The following is a 13,580-nucleotide window of genomic DNA, read 5'->3' as shown; positions in this document are numbered from 1 at the left end:
TTAAATGCTATTTAATAACACCCATCAAACATTTGATACCAGTTGTACTTAATGTTATATGTTTACTTTAAATATGAATGCAATTTAGACCAGTTTTTAAATATCATAATATCACAATTAGTTTAGGGTGTACTCCTACTACGGTTGCTTTTCCAATTATAAAAATTATTTCCTAATTGTCTTTCAATCAATAGGTTTATCGATTGTCCAAAGGAATGCCTTTATTCAAGTGATGGACTTGAGGTAATCTCCATAAATGTAATAAATTATGAAAAAAGTGCACTGTACATGTCAATTCATGACACCGAACTTGAAGTACAGCGCTTTGACCTAACTACCCTTCGAAGTTCGAAGCTAGTCCATTTAACGAATAATATATATTTTTAACCCTACTTTCTATTACTTTTTATCTCTCCGAGTAATGTATGTCACGCAGGGGCTCTAATTTCGACGTGCCTGTCTGTCTGTTGTTACACCCCACAGATTTCTTGGGTATTTAAATTTTGAGTATTCTTCGTAGTCTTAAATGGAGTAATCTTCTATTTTTGAACAACTTCACACTGACTTAATTGTGTTAATTTAACAAACGATACAACTTTAGAAAGGATTTGTGTATGTTTTGTAAGGATCGAAAAATTATTTATGGGAAATTGTCCTATTTCATTGAACTTATTGGAGTGAAACTATTGCTTTTGGGATATATTTAAAGACTATTTTTCAAACATGATTCTATACAGAAAATTTTGATATGATGCAACGAAATTAAATCCGAAAAAACCTTAATAATATCTATAAATAAAAAAATATAAAATCTATAATATTTCTTTACTCCTTTAGTTTTTGTGATTTCTTTTTTTATATAATAGCATTTTTAAGACGTACCGACATTATCGGGTTGAAACTTGAAATATCACTTTTAACTTGAATCTATTTAGATATGATTTTTTAAAAGCTAGTGCGCTAAAGAACACAAATAAAATTTAAAGTATAAGTATCGAAATTTTTTATGCTGATTTTAATTTGAGTAATTAGCTCACATAACTACTTAATCCTGGAAAAGCCAGCACGAGTGTTACTTATATTTATGAGATAAATCTTGAATAATCGACTATTTATAAAACGAAGCAGATGATTGTTTCGAAGTACGAGAGCTGGAAATAAATGAAATTAAAAAGGTCAAACAACTTTTATATACACTTCCATGGTTAAGTCAGGAACTATGTTAGGTATATTTCACGTAGCATCAGGTAGAGCCATGGCGGACGCGTTGCAGAGGCTACTGGTATTACTGCGAACTAGTTGTCGTACGGAAGTAAGAAACTATTTTTTTACTTCTCTCGGTAACGTATGTCATGGAGAGATTCTGTTCTCAACGCTTCAGTCTGTTTGTTTGTTTTTCTCTTACAATCCTGGGGAACTCTATTGCATTTTAAACCACCTTCGCAGTACACATAAATTTCGACAATAGTGTTTCAATACGAATTCAAAGATGTAAAGCAAAAAAACCTTTTATCGGACTGTTGAGATGTAAAACATAATCGATAACATTCAAATCTCCTAATAATGCTTCATTTTCTTCAATCAGGTTCATATTCCTGGTTTTTACCTTTTGCTGGCATATAAAGAAATCTAACAAAACGTTATTTCTTTTTGCGAAATATTGTATAAAAATATTGGAAATAGTTTTTGGCATTTCGTTTCTATTGGTACTTCTGTATCTACAAAGCTCTGTTTCAGTTTAATATTCCATTAGCATATTTTTATAGGTTTACTACATTTATATATAGTTTAAACATTCGCTAGATGCAATGGAAAGTAGTGCTCAATTTCGTTCGGACTGGATCGAAAACAAATTACTCCTTAGGCCTAAGCTAAGATAAATAAGATTAAAATTGGAGTTGTCTTTTGTGCGCTATGAAAACGTATTAGCTGTTGAAAGAGAACCTTAAGTTGAGTACCCATTTAAAATAATAATGTTAGTTCTGATAGGGATATAGCTTCTACTCTTTGGTGCATGTTCTCTCTTTGTTCTGGTAGAGATAATTTATCTTCTGTATGGGAAAACGTTAAGCACCATGCTGGATAACTAAGAATATTGCTGAAGGGTAACGAGAATATATTGGTTAAAAGTCATTCCAGATGTAAATAGAGCTCATAAATACGCTGAATAATTAGTTTTTCATTTTAGCACATGCACATGCTTAATAATAAGTAGCAATAGTTCCATATTCAAGAATATTAGTAGGTAGATAGTCCTCGTCTCGAATCTGAGAAAAAAGTTGGGTTTTTAACTTCTTCAAAATTAATATTCGGTATGATAACCCCAGTAGCATTTCCTATCCGTTTTCTGGACGGCTTCTTGTCGGTACAGGCGATTAGTTGCCCAAATCGGTTAATTGACCGTAAACGTCTTCAAACCATCTTAAGTTGGATATCCGACTCAAAAAACGACGTGGAATTCCCTGCAGCAAAAAACAGTCGGGCCGACAACAAATCTAATCAATCGTCCTGATAGAGTTATCGGACTGTCTGTCCAAAACATTTCATCTCCAATCCATTGAGCACTCAGATAGGAATCCAGCGGCTTGAAGTAGTGTCAAAACTAACTTGTCTACCGAAAGGTGGAATATTGGATTACCATCACTAAAACGACGCAAATCTAAATAATCGAGCAGCAGTCAGAAAAAGAGAAGCACGTCACTGAATCGACTGGATATACTTCCTGCATGGTATTGATAGGGCTTGCATCACTACGCTGATTTGAAACCTATTCGATGCAAAAAACGGGGTAAACAACCCTCAAAGTTTGATAAACTGCCGTTTCAGCGCATTTTCATGATTAAAAAGGACTATAGGGCCGGCGCCTAAAAGCGATACGGAAGGCAAAATTTTAACGCCGTGTCTTTCGGTCCTAGTTATATCGAAATGGTCTCTTATTCTTTTTGTATTAATTTTGAGAGGAGAAAGCAGATTACATTATATATTAAATTAATATTATATATTTTCTTCATTAATTATTCACATCACTGCACATTACAACGTTTTAAAAAAGAACAATTGAACATTTTTGTGACTCAAAAATTGACGTTTGAAGTGCAGCGTATGGCACTTTTTCGCAATATAGAAATCAGTAGTATAAATGGGTCTCAAATTACAGGTTAGAGTATGAACAGCGCTGCTGCTTCAACCTAGGAGGAAAACCGCCATATGATGTTTCTCAAGACCATATCCACCAGAAAAAACCGATCGAGTAGGGCCGACAACATATCTGATCAATCGGCCCATTAGACGTATCAGACTTTTGGTCCATAATAATTCATGTCCCAGCAATTGAGTAGTCAATGTGAACGCGTATAAGAATAACGCGGCCTTCAACCCGACTAAAAATTAACTTTTCAAGTTACAGCCGGAATATTGTGCTAGAGTCACTGAACCAACACTTGGAAAAAGATATGCTCGTTACTAAAGCGACTAAATATATTTAGTCGGGTTAGTGATGCGCATCTCCGTTTCTAAGTGCCGCTCGACTAGTTAGTTCTGAGTCGGTTTAGTAACACAAATCCAGTATTCCGACTTTTTCTGGACAAGTTACTTTTACGTCGGCTTGAAGGCCGCATAATTCTTATCCGAGTGCGCCTTGACTGCTCAACAGTCTGGAAATGAAACATTGGGGACCGACAATTTGATAACTCTATCGGGCCAATTGATCAGATTTGGTGTCGGCCTGACTAGTATTTACTACTGGAGAAAAAGAGGGAATCAACGTTGCCTTTTGCAGACCGAATGCGGTGTATACTCTATGAATTTTTCCAGGCTAAACCATGTCTTTAGACTGTCCTAAAGAACATGCAAAAATCCATTTGAAATCTTTGCAGTTTATATAAAAGTTTTATAAATGTTTTAGGGCTATAAAATTCCAAAATAAAGTCGACTGCTGAATAATAAGTCAATCTTAAAACATATCAAATAAACTTGATTTTATACAGACCTTGGTCTCCTTTACGTATTCCGTACGACAAATGAAAATATATGTTTGAGCAGACTAACAGATTTGGCTGACTACTGAAATTAATAATTTATTAAAATGAATTTCGATTTTGATGAAAATTCAGATGCTACGCATTGGATATCAATAAATTTAAAAATATTCTGAAATTTGCCTTTGATGTATATTTTAGTTAAGCCACCAAAAAGAAAAGAACTTATTTTGGAACTAAATTCTGGAAATAGCGATTTTTTTAACATTGAAAAAGGTTGTCAGATATTATCTGCACGACCTATTGATCATGTAATAGAGTCCCACAATACCAATTCTAATTTGCGGCGCCAATTTTCTAGTTTTTAGAGCCACCGCCTCCGTTTAAAGTTTTAATGGGAAATGTTTTAGGTGCACACTGGGTCGTCGATCCCTATCAGCTGCTCTAGGGCCTCTTTTCTATTCTACTTGTAATAAGTTCCTTGGTTGATTCTTCAGTTATAGATTTTTTTTCGAAATAAAAATGCTTCTTTTCTGCCAATTTCTTTCCGGAAATATGCAGTGAATTTTTAATACGCCATTAGTCACACTAATTGTCAATAAACGGAATTTATTGAGGCTGACTACTTATTGCCAAATGCTCCTTTTCAGAGAACTAATCTCATCGCGACGCCATTAAGTTTCGGAAATTTAATGAGGATTAGAAAAGACCCACAAAACTGGACTGCAACAGTACCTCTCACGTACGACTGTGTCAGAATTTTATCGAGGAAAACCATGACGTTCAATACCGAACCGATCGGTGCCTTCGACGATTTAAACATTATTTCTAAAGAAGTAAGAATACATACCTAATTTATTCCAACATTCACTATTTGAACGATATGTTCAAGGAAAATTTGATTTGTCCCGTCTCAGTAAACATTTCGATTTTCCACGTGGATTTGTATAACAGAAATGTATTATATTTCTGTCTTACAGATTTGGTTTGGGCTGGTTTGCGTACTTGCCGTTTTAGTGACGACTGACGTCATTCAGATGTGGGTGAAGGGAAATCAAAATTCAGTGATGTTTGTCGGCTCTCAAAAACTCGTTCTATATTTTGGAGCAATTTTAGGAAAAGGTAAAAACCGTATTTACGACCGACAATATTTTAAAATAGGACGACATTATTCTAATAATTATTAGTGAAATCGGAATTTTTAAATTTAATATCGAATATTAACGTTTTGACACGGCCTGAGCCATTACGAATTGCTTATTGTTTTATCGCTTAAAATTATAAAAACTCTAAAATGGATTGAACAACAAGTTGAGCGATCGATGTTTTAAATAAATCAGGAAAAATATTTTCCACGGTTTGTCTTCTATTGTACAACTTTGTTCATGGGAAGTACCGTAGGGTAGAGGACTGAATAAAGGCGAAATAATGAAAACATGGTATAATAGCACATTCTACAGCAAAATATTAGGAAATAAAATTCATTTTCTTCGAATATTTAAAAAGTTAATTGCTTTGCCATTTTTCTTAGACTAATATTGAATGGCCCTCCATGTATAACTTTTTCTCATTAAGTGTTCAAAATGACTTACAATTAAGGATTTCGAAAATTGAATATATTACACTTCAATTCAATTAATGAAATCGAAATAGGGAAAAATCAATGTCATGAATATACGCACAGCCTTAAGAGTTCTGCACATAAGAACAAAATATAGTTTGCAACATAGTTTTTGTTCATTCAGGGTACAATATAACTTCGTCACCAGCGATTCGCTTTAGCAATGGGTCCTTTCTCTTGATAATGGTTGTTTTCGGCAACTTGTTCAGCGGAGTTTTGAAAGCCAGTTACTCCTCTCAGAAGAGAAAAAACTTGAACAGTGCCTGGGATTTGTTGAAAGTACCCCAGGTCCAAGTAATTTATTTCCCTGGAGTTATGGAAGAACTTTGCAAATCGGTGATAATTTTTAATGCTTTAATTTAATGTCTTATATGACTCAATAAAATTCCTCTGGATTCAGACTGACAAGGATTTGAGAATTATCTGCAATTTAAAAAAGAACGCCAAAAAGACAATGGGGAGAAATCATGTTGTAGTTGGCGGTTTAACCAGGCTGGAGTATTTTGTGGAGATTAAGGGAATGAATCGATCTCAGCTTTATCTCAGTTCGTATAGGTACATGTGCAAGCCTAGAATGCTCGCTGTAAATGAAAGATGGAATCCGGAAGCTGTCAAATTCATCAATCGAAGGTTTGTTTCTTTATTGTTCAATTACACCATATTACCACTTTGAGAGTATCAGTATCAGCAGGCGCGTAGGAACGTTTCGAATTTAGGGGGGATAGATAAGAAAAAACCGGTGGCTTATAGTTGTTGGTTGTGGATAATTTTCGGCACAAGGAATTTTTATCAATCCTCTGTGGATATGCTTAGATAATCACTAAATGATCTATTCTTTTTGAGTAATCGTTTCACGTGTTTCAGGGCACCAACTTTTTAGAGAATTTTTTAATAGGAAAAATGGGATTCCCTTCTCAAAATATCGGATTTTATAGGACCGGATTCATAAAACTTAAGGATTATATGGAACTCATAAATGATAAGACCCATAGTGCGAATAATTTTATTTAGTGAGAATGTGAGATTCCTTCAAGTTCGTTTAATCACATCTTGATCTAATTAAATACTAAAGGGCTAACACAGAAGACTTAAAAGTGACTGAAATTTACCAAACCAAGCCCTTTAAAAGGGTCAGGTAGGAAGACATGTTTTTCAGAGAAAACAAATTTTCATAATTCTTTTTTATAATTAAAGATAATGTAAAAGTCTGTGCAATAATTGAGCGTAATCTATGAACTTAGACATTTAAGATAAAAGGTCTTAGGTGAAATTCAATTGGAACGCAGGTCAGAATGCAAAGTAATTGCTATACTTTAAAATTATTTAATTTCAATTATGGGAACATTAAAGGGAAAAATCTCCTGAGCGATTTTTTAATCTGACCAAATGAGATCTCGCTAATTCAACGTTTGAAACGTCATGCGACTGAGATTATAAATAATTACTTCAAAATCCCAAAAATATAGGACTTTAAAGGACGATTTATGAAACTGTAGGGTAAAATGGGATACTTTCTTAAATAAAGGATTTTATTGGAATTATAGGACATCTAGGTGTACGTTTTGAAAGCTTCGATATAGAGAAACATCTTTCTTCTGAAGCGTAAGTGGCAGGCACTACAGGAAACAGACGATTAGGATGCAAACTTCCGGAAAAAGACAAGGTTTCGCCGTGCAAACGTCCTTGCTGCCATTGCCTTTAAAACAAGTTTTCTCCGTGTCCGCTTTATTTTCGCAATAGATCATTTCGGTATTCATCTCTCCGCAGGCGCGAACTGTCTACAGCGCCCCAAATTTGCTAAGCTGAATAAGCTCTCTACCTACTTATTCCTTACCAAAGACGGGCTCTACGACGGAAAATGGCGCTGTGCCTAATACCGAAGTGGTCTTTTCATCTCTTTTTACTTCAGTAACTTTTTGGCGCCCTTTGATTATAAATTTTGCGCCCTTTTTGATCTATTTTGGCGCCCTATTTCAAAAAATGCCATGAATATATTTTTAGGCTTTCCGTGCTTGGAAACATTTTTTCGATTGCACATAAAATGACTTTTCTTTAAATATTATAATTAAATTTTTTTATCGAGTAAACATTATAATTACATTATATTATCGAGTGAATATACGTTTAAAAGGGTTTTCTTTATTATTTTAATTAATAATTGCCCATCTACGTGTGTGATAATTGAATGGTATCCAGGTTGCCCCCACAAGCTTTCATTCACAGGTCAAAAGTTTCGATGAAATCTTTTAAGCCTTCTCTGTGGTGGATACAATTTTCACTTGGTTTATATAATTGAATAGTAATATGTCAACAATTCATGTTGCAGATTGCGAACTTTCGTAGAAACTGGACAAGAAACACCATATCAACGCCACCTAGAAAGAAAATGGCCTGAGCATTCAACGACTGAAAACGAAGTACACGCAATCACCTTAAAGGACTTGGGAATGAAGTTTGCATTATGGGCGGCAATGCTTGGCGTTACGTCATTCGTCTTAACCCTTGAGATAATGTCAAAGATAAAAGACTTCTAACGATGAAACAATTATAACTAAGCAGATATGTAAGGGTTCATACGTTTAGTTATCTGAAAGCAGGCGCTTGCTCTTTTCTTTGTTTCGTTTCACGAAACCTAACCTTAATTTACAACAAAATAAAAACGTAATATTCTTCTCATATTAAAACAACCTTGTCTACGTATTCACACTCTTGTTAAACATTCTATTTTATTGAACACAAAACGTGACTCATAACTCTCAGTAAATTGTGTAGCTTATACTCCATGAAATTTTAATTTGGTGCACTAATTAATGTAAAATATGATTATTTATATGGAAAGAAATCGAATATTATAAATAAAATATTATAAGTGTAGTAATGTAGATAAATTGTATTTGTGCATTAAATATAACGAAGTATTTCTGGTGCATTAAATGTAAACAAATAATATATAGGTGTACTAAATGTGATCAAATATTATAGATGTGCTAAATGTAATCAAAAAATATATAGATGTACTAAATGTAATCAAAAAATATATAGATGTACTAAATGTAATCAAATAATATATAGATGTACTAAATGTGATCAAATAATATATAGATGTACTAAATGTAACCAAAAAATATAGATTTACTGAATATATTCGTTCCAAGGAAATAAATATTACGTTATTAACGTGAAAATGGAACTATGCGACAGCAACCGCCGAACAAGGAGGTTTAGTTTTGAAGAAAAATCACAATCATGGATCAGATACAGTGGAGGTGGAAAACTTTAAAGCTTTTGTCAGGTCTAAAAAAGAAGACTCTTCTTTCCCAATGCTTCTATTTTGTACCCGGCCGTGAAAAAAACACTCTACTTATTCAAGAATCGACATCGAGCTCGACATCAACTGGTAGCGCATGCTCCGGCTGGTCTGGTTCCGGTTGTCCTGTTCCTTTTTCTCCTGTAAATGATCCTTTGCAAGAAGATTTCGTAGATCTATTGTGCAGAATATGCTACGAATTCAATACAAACATGATTGCACTTCCATGCAATCATGCTTCGTGCTATCAAAGGTGTGCCAACAGACTTTCTGACAATGAACCTCGATGTCCCTGCTGCAGAGATAACGACATGGAGTTCAGGAGATTTTTCATTGTATAAAGTGGGTTAAAAAGCTTAATGCTGAAACAGTGCATATGCTTGTGGCCGAAGTAAGCTTAATGGGAGGAAAGGGTTAATGCTAAAACGGTCCATTCCTATTCGCGCCAAAGTATAGGCAGGAAAAAACCTTTAAAAACCCCCAAAAAATAACAAAAACCCAAAAGAAAAGAAAATTGATTTATTTATACAGATTTATTTAAACTTTTTGCAAGGAGTAGAGGGCATTAGTCATAAAACAACCCGCTCTAGACATCCAGAAAATGTATGTCAGTCCATTAAACCAAGATGTGTAGCGTAATTTATCGTTAACACAACTCTTCTCTCCTTTGCAGATACAAATGGCCTAATTTTATTCAATGATTGTTTTTGAAAAACGTTAAATTCATTGAATAGCTTTTGTCAAAACTCATTTATCTTGCTGCACACCACGAGATTATTTACTTCTGAACAATGAGCGGGTATATCTGGTTTCTCCGCTTTTGGCCGAGATAGGTGCGCCTGAGATCACTTATCTTCATGATAAGCTATAAATTTATGATATAGCGGCATTTCAATTAGGGGGTAAGGAGAGTTTTTTGAGTTGGGGTTTCTTCAGTTTCCGCCCAGGCGCCATATTGTGGGCGAAATTTAGCAAAGAGATCTTCAGCGGCCCGCACGAAAGGAGTAGTATAGGGCCCCACTTGGTACCACGATAGAGGTATAAATTAGGAGCGTGGGAACTAAAATTAGCATATTTCAATGGTTTGAACTGTTCGCCGCCGCGGTGAATCTTCGCGAGTTCCTTCCCCCCTGAGACTCACCCCCGCGGGGATCCCCGCCCGCGCCGCGAGTTCCTTCCCCCATTTTAACTCGGCATTCGGCGCTAGTTTCGTACTATTCAATTCCAGAAAAAATTCTATTGTTAAATTCTTACTATCTACGTAGGTGATTAATGCTTTTGGCATAAATTCTATAGACCCATACTTATAGAGAGTATCATAGACTTATGGTGATAACTCATAGCGTATGAATACAGTTGTATTGTTATAGTGAAATCAATTCTAAATAAAAGGAATAGGGTAATAGAATTTAAGCTTAGCAATAACAATGGAATCAAAATTAAGCCGAGTATATTACGATTCTGAAAACCCTCTTACTTACGGAAGCGCAAATAAATTGAAACAAGGAGTAAAAAGTATTTCAAAGAAAAAAATTGCTACTTGGCTTCAATCTCAACCTACATATACTATTCATAAACCAAGGAGAATAAACTTCCCTCGAAATCAAACTTATGCTACAAAAGCTGATGAAGTATGTCAATGCAATCTAATTGATCTACGACGTATCAAAAAGCATTACAAAGGGTTTCAATACATTTTGACTATAATAGACGTATTCTCAAAATATGCCTGGAGTTTTCTTTTGAAGAATAAAACTGGTAGAGAAGTTTTAAGTGCATTTCAGAAAGCGATCAAAGAGAGAAAGCCTTTGCGTATTAATGTTGACCAAGGCAGTGAATTTCTATCAAAATTGTTTTAAGAGTATTTGAAGAAAGAGGGTATCAACTCTATACAAGTGTTGGAAGGATAAAGTGCGGTGTTATTGAAAGATTTAACAGAACTTTAAAGGATAAAATATATAACTATTTACAAGAACCAAAAAATATAATTATATTGGTAGTTTGCCAAAAATCATGAAGGCCTATAACTCTAGTACGCATTCAAGTATTGGTTTCGCTCCAAAAGATGTTAATATCGAAAATGAACATTTAGTATGGCAGCGTTTGTATGGCAATCAAAAACCTGCTAAACCCCCAAAGTTAAAGATTGGTGATTTTGTCAGACTGTCAAAGAGTAAACCTCTTTTCGAAAAGGGTTATAAAGGCTACTGGACGAGGGAAATATTTACCGTATCAAAAGTTCTTTACAGAAATCCAGTTTGTTACGTAGTTAAAGATTACAACGACGAAGAAATAAGAGGTGCCTTTTACGAATGCGAACTTCAAAAAGTGGTCTACTGATATATGTCTATTGGCAAATAAATAAATGTTCATTTTAATCTAGTTAACCATGTCGAGCGATTCATTTTATGTTACACTCGTAAGTTCGGCTTCTATGAATGTCTTTCCGGATATCACGCAATCTCATTTTAAAGTTCAGTTTCCAGCTCCTTTAAACTTAGTTGGTAATTGGCATGAGGGGCTTGCCGAAGCATTTTTACCCCAGGCCTGGGATAATGTATCCGGCGAGTATTTATATTTCAATGCTGGAGTACATGACTATACTGAAAACAACTGGGACCAGTATAAGATACAACTTGTCGCGGGAAACTTGCGTAGAGACGAATACGATGTTTATAAGAGTTTAGTTAAATCTATTAATAATGCAGTACCCCCGAAATACGACGGTCGGTTTATATGTTTATCACCTACAGTGATGACAATGAGAAGGCTTTTTGCGCTCTGAGAGCTAAAAATGGATATGAAGTTCAAATACCGGAAGAAATGGGTAAAATCTTGGGCTTACCCTTCATGGATTGGATCAAAGAGAGATACACTTTTCCCGAAGAACTGATTAAAAGAAAGAAAGACGATCCTTTAGAACTAAATAGTTACAATAATTTTTTCCATATAAGAAAAAGAAAAGGCCCAACGAATCCAAGGGAAATTACTCTGCAAATTCAACCCGGTCAGTATAACCGTATTGAAAATGTTATTGAAGCAATGCACCACGCAATTCCTCGAGAACACAGTAGTAATTTTGTAATTAAGCTTAATTCCGACGGAAAAGTAAACGTAAAATGTGAAAATAACTATTATTTGTGTTTTGACAAAAATCAGTCTGGTCTAGGTAGACTATTAGGGTTTCATATGGACCAAATGGGTAGACCCCTAATGGATGAAACTGGAAAAAGTGTAGCCGATATAGACAAGGGTACGGCTAGTTTGTATATTTATACAAATTTAATTCTACCACAAGTGGTTGGTGACGTTTATGCCCCTCTTCTGAGGGTTATACCAATAATGAATGATAAATCTTCTAGCTTAGCTGTACATAGGTTTCAAAACATTGATTATTATCCTTTAAGATGTCCATCATTTGAAATGATCGAAATTGATATGAGGACAGATTTCGGAGAAAATATTATGTTTAAATTAACAAGTCCGTCATAAAACTTCATTTCATTCTCAAGCATGTCACGAAGTAACATATATCTAAACTACTACTTAAGCCAAACCGGAAATGGTCTTAATCACTTCCGGGGGCCTGTATTTCAAAGAGGAAACGGCCTTGGAAGTATCGTCAAAAGTTTAATTATATATATTACACCGATATTTCGACCAGCAGGTAAAGTGTTAGGTAGGGAAGCTCTCAGAACGGGGTCGAGAATAGCAGGGGATCTCGTAGCAGGAAGAAACCTAAGAGAATCATTGAAATCAAATTTGAGCGGAGCAGGATCAAATTTACTACAAAAGGCTAGCCAACATTTGGCTCAACAACAAACGGGCCAAGGACTTCACAGAAAGCTGAATTCTAAAAACCGATCAAAAAAGAGAAAAAGAACGAAAACCGTTTTTCTCGATTAAAAATAACAATGGTTGAAGGAATGATGTCTAAACTGGATTTGTTCGCGGATCCACCAACAAATTGCAACATAGAAAATAGTGATTATGCTATGTATAAAGCTTTGGCGACGCTTTCTGATGATGGACAAATTGAATTTTTTATCCCTGGATCCAATGACGTCTTTATGGATTTGTCTAAAACCTTATTGCAAGTTCGAGCCAAACTAGTTAAGGAGGATGGATCTTCTTAAACTACCCAAGACAAGGACGTAGATCCTACAAAATTATTACACGCAACTTTATTAAGTCAAGTTGACGTATTTTTTGGAGATACGCAAGTTAATACACCAACGAATGCCTACCCATATTTGGCAATTTTTGAAACACATTTAAACTATGGTACAAGTGCCAAAAAGTCCTATCTTTCTTCAAAAATGTATTACAAAGATGACCCTGTGGACGCTAGTAAAATGTTTTTACCCGCATGAAACAACGACAAGAATGGAATGCTGAAACGAAGGGATCGGGCTGCCCTATCGAAACGCATTGATATGTTGGGTGATTTACATTTGGATGTATGTCGAATGAGTCGATTTCTCATTAATAATATTGATGTACGGTTTCGCTTCATAAAGTCAGTTAATGAATTTGCAATTATATCTACAGCAGCACTTAATCCTAAATTTAAAATTAAAATTGACGATGTTACATTATTTATAAAAAAGATTAAAATAAATAATGAGATTATGTTAGCTCAGGCGATGGTACACGAAAAGCACAAAGTAATTTA

The sequence above is a fragment of the Phalangium opilio genome, unplaced genomic scaffold (genome assembly GCF_054372755.1).
Source record: "Phalangium opilio isolate 3A_F unplaced genomic scaffold, DU_Popi_V2 ptg000060l_1, whole genome shotgun sequence".
Taxonomy (NCBI): domain Eukaryota; kingdom Metazoa; phylum Arthropoda; class Arachnida; order Opiliones; family Phalangiidae; genus Phalangium; species Phalangium opilio.
Note: the sequence above shows the minus strand (reverse complement) of the source record.